The sequence below is a fragment of the Manacus vitellinus genome, unplaced genomic scaffold (assembly GCF_001715985.3).
Source record: "Manacus vitellinus isolate BGI_N305 unplaced genomic scaffold, ASM171598v3 scaffold_6_pilon, whole genome shotgun sequence".
NCBI classification, from domain to species: domain Eukaryota; kingdom Metazoa; phylum Chordata; class Aves; order Passeriformes; family Pipridae; genus Manacus; species Manacus vitellinus.
The window spans coordinates 19,900,909-19,911,049 of NW_021940750.1; the positions used below are offsets into that span (position 1 = coordinate 19,900,909).

General features: G+C 45.3%; 1 protein-coding gene across 1 annotated transcript in view; it reads right to left on the reverse strand.

Moving 5' to 3' along the window:
- Positions 1 to 10,141, reverse strand: part of TMED10 (transmembrane p24 trafficking protein 10) — a 27,297-nt gene that overhangs the window by 16,498 nt on the left and 658 nt on the right. The gene's annotated exons all lie outside the window — the stretch shown is intronic.

The following is a 10,141-nucleotide window of genomic DNA, read 5'->3' on the forward strand; positions in this document are numbered from 1 at the left end:
GGCATCGGGGTGTGCGGGACTGGAACCCGGGAATGCGGGGCAGGGGGATGCGGGGCTGGGGCCGCCGTGCGGGCGGGAGCAGCGACCCGCGAGTCCGCATGAACGGGGCTCGGTGGCCTCCTGACCCACCTCCTTCATGTGTAGGGGTACCGGCCGTAAGGTCCTGAAGCCTGTCCCTTCGAGTAAGCTATTTAGTTATGAAACAAATGATTAATGAAGTTCATTCAGTAATAACGGATGGTAATAAGTAATAATGATTTCGCTCGTAAAAGAATTGGAAAATTAGAAAAAAATTAAACTGTGCTCTGAGGTAGAGGAGCATACTGAGGATGGGCAAGCAGTCTGAGTTTCCTCAAGACTGCCTTACGGCTGAAGTCCTTTGCTGGGAGAGGGTCTTGCTGTTTCTTTTATGAGGTTTTTAATTTCTGAGTAATTTCCATTTTGACTTCTTCAGCCAAGAAAATTTAGTTTTATCAGATGTCTCGCTTCTTTGCACCAGCACCCTGCAAATACCATTCGACAGAAGTATCCGAGTGTTTCTGACAGCAAATAAAATTATGATGACTTTTGAAGACACTCAGAGAATTACTATTTTCCTCTTCTTTTCCAGCATATGCTCAGATCCATTTTTTTTTCTTTCCTCTTGGTATATTTTACTCTTTAGGAAGATAGCATTGAGTAACCCACTGACCAGCTTTGGGCCTCTGCTATCCCTGGCACCACACCATCGACTCCTCTCCATTCTCAACCTCCCATCCTGGGAGTGGAACTGCCGGGGACAACATGCACAAGCGTGAGCAGTGACTTGCTCTGTGGTGTAACCTGCCTTCACACAGGCAGACAGGAAGGAGGAAAATTGCAGAGGTGTGTGGTTATGATCCCACAGTTGCAGTCAGCTCCTGGCATCAGCTGCAAATATGTATATACAAGGAAAAGCAGGAAGAAGGACATGGATAGCAACATTGCTAGAAAGCATAATAGCTTTTTTATTTCTATTAACTTGAGTAAAAAAAAGTTGCACCATTGCTCCACTTTTATTCCTCAAACATCACCAGTTGTGTTCTCTCTCCGGGCAAAACATGTCTTTAATGACAAGAAGTAACTAGTACAAACTTCAGTCTTAAGAGGCTTAAAGCATCAAACTTAATGCCCAGATCTTCATCTGCAGAGCATTTTAAAGAACAGTTCTGTGCTTTCACATCCTCATACTGAGACAATGCACTGAAGCCCTCCATATGCAGGAACAGGCGCTAAGACCAACTGTACAGTGATGGAGTGACCTCCTCGCTTGGAAGGACATAAAAATTTTAAGAAACATACATTACTAGAATATGAAGATATAAAATGTCGTAATATTGTAGCATAAAGTTCCTGATAAAACATGCACAGCATGACAAATCTCTTCATGCAGAACAGTCCTCATACCAGTGATACATCCCAGTCTTCTAGCACATTTAAAACATTCAATAATGCCTTATTTTCTGGGGGAAATTTTAGAGAAAGAGGCTCATTCATTTTAAGGTAGCCTGATTTTCTAAAATCAATGTGTGAACTCGACCATCAAGACGGAATATGTAACTGACTAAAATCCCTTCCAAATGTGGCTGTTTTGTCATGGTCCATTTTTAGATGAGTTACATTTACGACAAACAAATTTATCCTCGGTTTCTGTTGTAGCTTTCTCTCGTGTGGATGCATTATGCTAGAAACTGCTGCACAGGCAAGTTCAGATCTAATTATAAAACCCTCTTAGAGATGCTTTGGTGCTTCAGCATGTTGTGAAAGAAAATAGTACAGAGCTGCTGTGAGTCTCTTCACAATCTCCAGCTTTTAGCTCTTTAAAGCACTCAAACATGCAGTGGGGCAATCTCCCTTGAGTGTGCAAAGTAATTTACAGCAGAGAGAAAGCATTTTAAGATCCTTTCAGCTGCAGGTTAGGAAATAACAGTCTTGCAGGGACATGCCTTAACATTTCCACATAGTGGAGGCTGGCAAAATTAAATGCTTCCTGTAATTCTGAAACACTTAATAGGGGTGAGGGAGAGATTGATAACTTGTTACACAACTTTCCAGATGAAGCGATGACCTATTTTATATTAATCTTTTCTGTTAAGCGTTGTGGAAGCTCGGCAACCAGCTGGAAGCAGGTATTCGTTCTCACTGCTGCTAATCCACAGAGAAATGGGTGTATCCCCAAAGTAAACATTACTCTGTCACCTGCCAATCATGACACATTGCCAAAATTTAAACAATTTTTTTTGTATATGTCTTTTATATTTCCAAATATCCCTAATGCAATTTCATTGCTGTCTTGAAAGTGATGCAGAGAGCAATGAATTATTCAGCTTTCAGTCCTGTGTTAGCAAAGAAACCCTGGAAACCTTTGGATATCTCTGCAGTTTGAGGCAGCAAAGGCCACTGAGGAAAATATGCCCTTTCCCAACAAATTTCTAATTTTTTCTCAACTGACAAAGTTCACAGAGTGTTACCAGTAGTCAATTCTTGCCATACCAAAATGTATCTTTTATCTACAGTAAATGGCAGAAGACAACACTGATTTGCTGTCTCTGTGAAACAATGTGGATGAATGTGTGTAAATTACATAATCAGACCTTTTTTTTACTGTTTCTGCGTCAGCTGTTGTGGCATTTCTGCATTTTCTTCTTTTAGACAATAAAAAGTTGAAACAGTGTTCCTCTTAAAAACTATTCTGACCTTACTTTTATGCTCTAATCCTTTTTCATTCTGCTTTGCACCTGGCAATCCACTACAAGCTACTAAGAAACTTCTATAAAAACTACATATGCTTTATGATGCTAATCACTGTTTTTACTAACCATGCAAAATTATTCATCCATCACTTCTGGAAAGTGCTAGGCCACTTCTTTTAAGGGGCTATGTTTGAACTCATTGCTGGGATATAGCTAGCACAGCCACCATCATGATCACAATCCAGATAAGGATGTTACCCAATCAACTAAAAATAAATCAGTGGCTAAATAGCCATAAAACAGTGTTGCACTGCTCTGCCTCCCTGTAATATGTCCCAGAGACCCCAGATACTGTGTGCTGGCCATATAGCTAAACTATATGTTTGGATAAGAGGCATGGGTCAAAATAACCTTTAGACATCAAGAAGCATATAAGTTAACTCCTTTGAGGACACAGACTACCATTACAATATATTTATACATATCTGTTTCCATTTCACCCAGTGACTAAAGTTATTTCTACCTAAACTACTAAAAAATCATGCATGAATGTTAATTACTTTTGCTTGATCTAAAACACAAGTTCATTTAGGGGAACAAAACATCCTTCATCAAAGACAGCCCAGTTTCAGTCATACACAAACCACTTTAAGGAAGTGAGCATTCACAATGCTCCTCTAGTCTTCCCCCAGTGCTTTTCCTGCTGCTAGGCAGGTTTTCAGCTTTCATGCAATAGCCTAACAGGCTAGTGAGGCTCCCTCCTTGCTTTTTGAGGAAACCTCCCACTTCACTTCCCAGCAACTTTCACCTACTGCACTCCTGGAGCTCAAGAGAAGCCAGTTTCCTTCTCCATTCCCAGGAGGCAGCTCCAGCTGAAGCCCTGTTTCTCCCACAGCCCCAGCCACATCTAGCACACCCTTTCCCTGTCCCACAGAATCCTGCTGGCCTCTCCTGCTCACCAGCAGCTGAGTTGGGATGAACTTTCCCAGCAAACACCAATACAGAGCTCACCTAGAAACCTCCACCCTCTGCAAGAAGCAACTGGCTTCTTACCTCCTCTCAACCCCCCAGCCCTCATCCTGTTCTCCTCTGACCTTTGCAACACACATACCTCTGCTCAGGTAGGGTAACAAACTGCTGTTTACACAGGGTTTCAAGAATCTCTACAAAAGGTTGCATACAGTTTTGTTACCTAAGCCACAACTCTAAAAACGACCTAGAAGTTTGGGGTATTGTCATGTCTCAACAGGTGAACTCCCCAATGTTAAATCATACCATTATTTTTCTTTCAGTTGTGAAACACAGTGCAAACTTACAACAACACAAAAGAGCATACATTTAAGGTTTGGAGCGTAACTTCATAGTTACTTTTTCTTAAAAGACTAAAGCTGAGATCCATCTGATCAAATGAACATCTCTTCATCTCATGAGGCATGGGGGCTGCATCCCCTTTCCAAGCAATGGAGAGAAAGAGGTTATTCTAGGGAGAAGTCATGTTGTTCTGAACCAGACTTCCAAATCTGGTGAGGTAAATTCTACCCCATGTTTCTTCAAACTGAATTTATGCTGACATAGAGGTCTAATCAGCAGTTACATTGTGTATTGTTGCTCTGTACAAGTCTGACTGAGCTGTCTACTCACCCAATGAGCCTCACCTCTTAAATAAGAGGTGGCAGGCCATGGTAGGTCCACCTCCTTGCAGCTCAGCTGGAGTCCTGACTCACCTCATCGCTGCCAACTGCTGGTGACCTCCAGACCAGCTCCCAGACCACACAGATCAGCTCTTCCACTGTCCTCTCTCTGATAATGGCTAGTGATGGACATGGCATAGGACAATGAACAAGCCCACAGCAGAAAGACAGGACATATTTACCCCAGCATCAAAACATTATGAGTTAGAGCTAACCAGAGGCCCTCAGAAGAAGTCTCACTATCCTTTTTAAAACATTCATTCACTTTAAAAAATATGGATGTTCCTGCCAGCCATTCAATGCTTTTTAATATCGCTGAATTCTTTAATCAGATGGTTTCCAGACCTGCTGTCCAATGTCTGTGAAGGTATTTCGTTAAAATCGATTTCAGTTTTTTGAACTGAAAGCCTATTTGTCACAGAACCTGTCCTCCAGGTGTACCTGATGGAATATAGTCACATTCACTCTCGAGCAAGGTGGCTGCCTAAGCTGTGAGAAGACAGCAACTGAGAGAAATTGATGAGTAGGTGCGAGGAAAGGCTTGTGTATCGGTGTGTTTAAGGGCAACTCTTCCAAATGATCCTCACTTAAGACAAGCTCTGACTTCGGTGGCATTTTTAAAAGAAAAATTCTGAACTGAATTCTTACTGTAACCAGTCAGAGAGACTTTCACATGTCATAAGTAATGTGAAGAATACTCAGGAATTAAAAAAATAAATATTCTTGTGTAGGTTTTGTACATGATAGCAGGAAGCTTTTACTGTGTAGGAAGCCTGAAGTCTTTTTATTATTCTACTATGGTGATGATTAAACATCAAAAAGGTTTGTTACTAGAGGCTGTATTTCTTCAAGGGCTAATTTTAATTATTTTTAACTTTTCAGCTATTTAACATTTGTATCTGCCTGTTTTCAGATCTTTCCTTCTTATACATAGCAAGTAAGTATAAGAACACTGAGGAGGGAACATCAAACAGGAGAGTACTCAAATCTCTACTTAAAACACAAAATTAATCTCAGCTGTAGCTATGGAGCCAGAATTTCTGAATGATATTATCCTCATATCACCTGGTAATAATAAAAAGAGGATATTTATGCACAGCAACACTACCTATTCCAAAAATATCTTCATGCTAGATTCAGTGGCAAGTACCAAGCCAGGTTCTCCACTGAGGACAAAGTTTAATGAATTCTTCCACACTGACACGATTTTTTTCAGCTCAGAACAACCTTGCTGATTATTTGAAGATTAACATGAGGAACATTCCTTCCTGCAGTTCATCAGAGCGGTCAGCATCCAACAAAGGGCATAACGAATATTATCTCCTGTATATCAACAACAGTGCAGCTGAATGCTACTGAAGACGCCAGCAATTGGGAGGAGGCTTGGCAGCAAAGGCAGCAGTTAAATGGGATGTTTATTGGATGTCTTCCACCAGCTGCACTGCGTGGTGGCTTGAGTGTTAGATTATAAATATTTCCCCTTGTGAAAAAGGGAAGTTGGCTGGATGAACACTGATTCAGCAGCCTCGGCAGAGATTGGTGTGTAAGAAAGCAAGGAATGGGAAGCATTGAATTAGGCCTGGGAAGTCCCCTCTCTCCACAGGCACATGAGCAGAGCACTTATCTCTGGAAGCTAGTCAGCATGGCACATGGGCAACAGGAGTATTAATAACTCCTCTACAGCAAGATTTCTGGGGGCAGGATGGCTCACCCAAACCACAGCCTCCACAACCACTCAGTGCAGATGGGCAACTTCTGCATAGAGGAGTTCCTTCTGCAAGGGCAAACCGAGCTGTGGGGGTGCAGGAGGGACCCCAAAACCCACAGAAGAAATAGTTTGGGAATACTGGCTTTCTCACTGCTGGCCATAGACAAGAAGTCATTAAGTCACTCCTAAACATCGTGCCAAAGGCCAGTGGGCCATGTGAGCCTTGCCAGTGTGCCAGGCTCAGTAAGCATCAAAGACCTGGCTGACCATTGCCTGCAACATCTGATATGGAGAGTATCAGTAGACAGGCCTTTTGGTGAGCTGCACAAGGAAGGCCTTCTAGCTGGAGGGAAAGGAAATAAGCAATGAGGATGGAAAGGATGTGTAATTGCAGGTTCTCATCCAGCCTGCAGCATGGCTAGGAAGAGCTGATAAGGATCAAGCGGTAAGAGCAAGGTGGAAATTTCCTTTGCCCTGCAGAAGCCTTCCCAAGAGTTGTCAGTCATGGAATAGCTCTGGAGTTTGCCTCAGTGCTGGCTTTGTGCAAGTGGCGTTGACTCACCAGGACAATTCTGGACCAGGGGGGTTTCCAGGAGGCAGGGGCTGAAATCCCCAGGGATGTTAGTCTAGACAGGGTGCTCTTCCCTTTGACCTCATTGAGGGCCTCAGCTTCCTCTTTATGCAAGTAACACCAGCTGCCAGGACAGGTTATTTTGAGCTATAGAACAGTTATGAAAGAGAAATGTGCTGAGGGTTTGAGGAAAAAGATGCTCCTGTTTTAAGTATCCTTTGCAGACCGCAGTTGTTGTGGATGTTGCTTGCTGCTGCTCACAGGAAACAATTTTTATTCCTGACATCTAGAAAGACTCAAACAGCCTGAGAATGGCTCCTTGCCTGATGCTGGGTGAGAGCTCGTAAAATGATCTCCAATTCTCCCAGGATAATCAGAGGGAAATCCCAGTAATTAAGTCTTCCGTCAAGTGTTGACGTAAGAAGGATTGCAAATTAATCCTGCTCCCCATTCATCTCATCCCAGCAGAGATCCTGCTAGTAAAACCAGTTCTCCAACAGCCACAAGGGGAATCCCAGACTGTATCCCAGTGCTCTCCTGCCCTTGCCTGCAACAAATACCCCTGATATTTGATGTTCATGTGTTACTTCTTTCATTCCTCTCAGTGTGAAGGAGAAGGCACAGGCGAGGTGTGAGTGCAGTGGAAGCATCAAAGACTTCTGACATTCTGTGCCATGGAGCTGTGTGACTCTCTCTCCACTTTCCCAGCAGCTGGTCCATGGCTGCCTCACTTGTCTCATAACTATTCTGCAACAGCCAGCCTGGCTTGAGGAGGGGTGACCTGTGGCTTGTGGGGAAAGGGTATGTTTTGTAGGCCCTTCTGTTCTATCCCATCCTTGCTGGTCCTTTCCACCTCTGTCTTCTCTGCTCTCTCAGAGGCTTTCTACTATGAATAAACTAGCACTTTCAGTGAAACAAAGGAACCTGATAACCTGGGCAGCCACAGGATGAATGTTCCCTGTCCAGCAGCAGGCAGGCAGCACTGGGAGTTCTGCCTGCACACAAAGTTGGGCAGCACTAGGCAGGATCCTGCTCAGGGCAGCATTGTAGGGGCACAAGGTCATGCAGACACAGATGTTGGTGGCTTGGGGGGAGTCACACAGACTTTGGTACCAACACAGGAAAGCTGGATTTTGCTGCACAGTCATATGAAGCCCTTTGATTCCCCAGCACCCTTTCTGAACTGCCTCAGTGAAAATGCGAAACCAGCCTCTGCCACTTCAGTGACTCCCCATCCTGTGAACTTTGGGCCCAAGGAGAAGAAGATAACAGATGGTGCAGGGGCACACTGGGTGTTCTGCACTGTATGGTTGACATTTGGATTGCAGCAGGGCAATTCCTTAGAGATCAGTGAGGTAAGATAACAGGCAGTGATGGATACTCAGCAAACAGTGTGTGAGCAACTTCCAGGTGGTCTCACCAGGCTCAGGGCAGAATTGAGTGAGAAGGGACACCACCACGTGACACAGATATTCCTCCGCTCATCCAGGCACTTCTCTCCTGATGAGCCTTTCAACTCCAGGAACTCATGGGAGAGATGAACAGATTTCATTTGCTCTGTGTGGTTTTGGGGCTTTTTTTTTGAGCCCAGCCTGAGGAACTGCTACTGTGACTGCCTACCTCACCTCTTACCATGCTGCCATATATATCTGTGATTCCTGCCTCCAGGCTCTGCCTGGGAGCTGAGCCACCTCTCCAAAAAGAAACTTATCCAGCAGTGCCATGTGACAGAGGTGGAGGGGGAAGGTGGCAGAGCACAAGGGGACAGGGCATAAATTACCTTCATAAGTGGTACATGTCCCTCAGGCCAGGAAACCAGTTTAAACCTTTTGCCCTTGTTGTTGTTGTTGTTTTTCCATAAATAAAGATTAACATAGAGATTTTCTCCGGGGCTCTTGTCATCTTTACTGTTTGACAAATATTAATTTGCTCACCTTCATAAACCTTTACCTTGTCAGCTGAACAAGAATGAAGACCATTAGCCCCAGAGAAGAGGATGCAACACCAAAGCACCCACGCAGACATGTGGACATCAGGGAAAGATGTGTCCAAAGTCACAGACTGGAACAATGTCATAGAGTAGTGGACAAACACATTCCTGGCTCCCTCTCCTCTGTTCAGACCAGTAAAGCAGGCAATAAAAATCAAAGCCAACATGTCCAAAAGAGAGTTAGACACCTTCACCTGCATGTCCTTTGAACAATGACACTATTATTTTTACCTAGTAATCAGGAGCTTTGAGCAATTGAGGTTCCTCGTGTCATCAGGAAAAGGCTCAGATCTTTTCTGTGTGTCTACAGGGATGTAGGTGACTGTTTTCCAGCTTCTAGTCTAGGCTTTTATCCTGGCTTTTTTTTCCTGTTAATTTTTTTTCTTAAAGGAGTCTGAGTCTCCACACTGTTTTCTGAGTCAGCTTTTCACCTCCCTCCAGTACTACATATCCTGTAGCTCCACTAGGTTGCAAAGTCAGCAGACAAGGGGGGTTGGCCAGCTCTGCGTGTCAGCTTCCAGAGGACAGCAGCAGCTCTGGGTCCCAGGCCACAGAAGCAGGTTTGTTTGAAAGCTCTGACAGAAGTATTCCTGCTCCAGCGCTCCTCTCCTCAGGGGCTCGGCCTCAGAGACTATGAATCCAGAGCCTTCAGAGAAGCCCTGCTCTGTCCGCGGCGGTGTCCGTGCCTGAAAAGTGAGGATCAGTGCAGCGCTGAAGCCCAGCTTGAGTGTGAGCACTCAGGCTACATTCCCAAAAGGCAGCGACGAGGTGTGGAGCAGTCCTCACGAGCCTTCAGCAGCTCTGCTCCCCTCTGTTGCCTCCTCTTCTTCCACACATCTATCCCCTGCGGCCACACACCAGCCTCGCTGACAGATCTTACTTGAAAGCTTTGGCAGGCTGTGCTACTAATGGCAGAGCCCTGAGCCGGCTCCCTCTGTCTCCCTGGAGTCCCTGCGCAGACGTAGTTGCACGTCATGGCCTGCTCTAATTTTATCCGTGTTTGATGGGAGAGACGAACTGAGCAGCAGGGAGGCAGCTATTTTGGTTTTCTCTGTGGCTGTGGGTTATATAAAGCATCTTGCCGTGACCCTCGTCGCTTGGGAGCTGCTTTGCATTCCCTGTCTTGGCCGCCAAGAACCAGAGGCTCGGATGCTCGCTCCCGGCAGCCGAGACCTCCATGCGCGCTGTGGCCGCGTGGGGCAGGTGTGTCATGTGTGTCGCGTGTGCCAAGCGTGCGTGCGTATGGAGAGGCAGAGCGTCTCAATGGGATTCAGGAGTGAACATCTATAGGGAGACACTGGGTCTCCTCCTTGCCGTGCAGTGTGATGTGCGCCCAGGGGTTTCACCCATTCCAGCGCCTGCACATCACACGTGCACAGGGTCAAGCGGGCACAGGCTGCCCGGGATGTGCAAGCTGTGGCCGGCTGCCGCAGAGCACTGACGCTCTCATCTCACCCGGGCCGGAGGAAC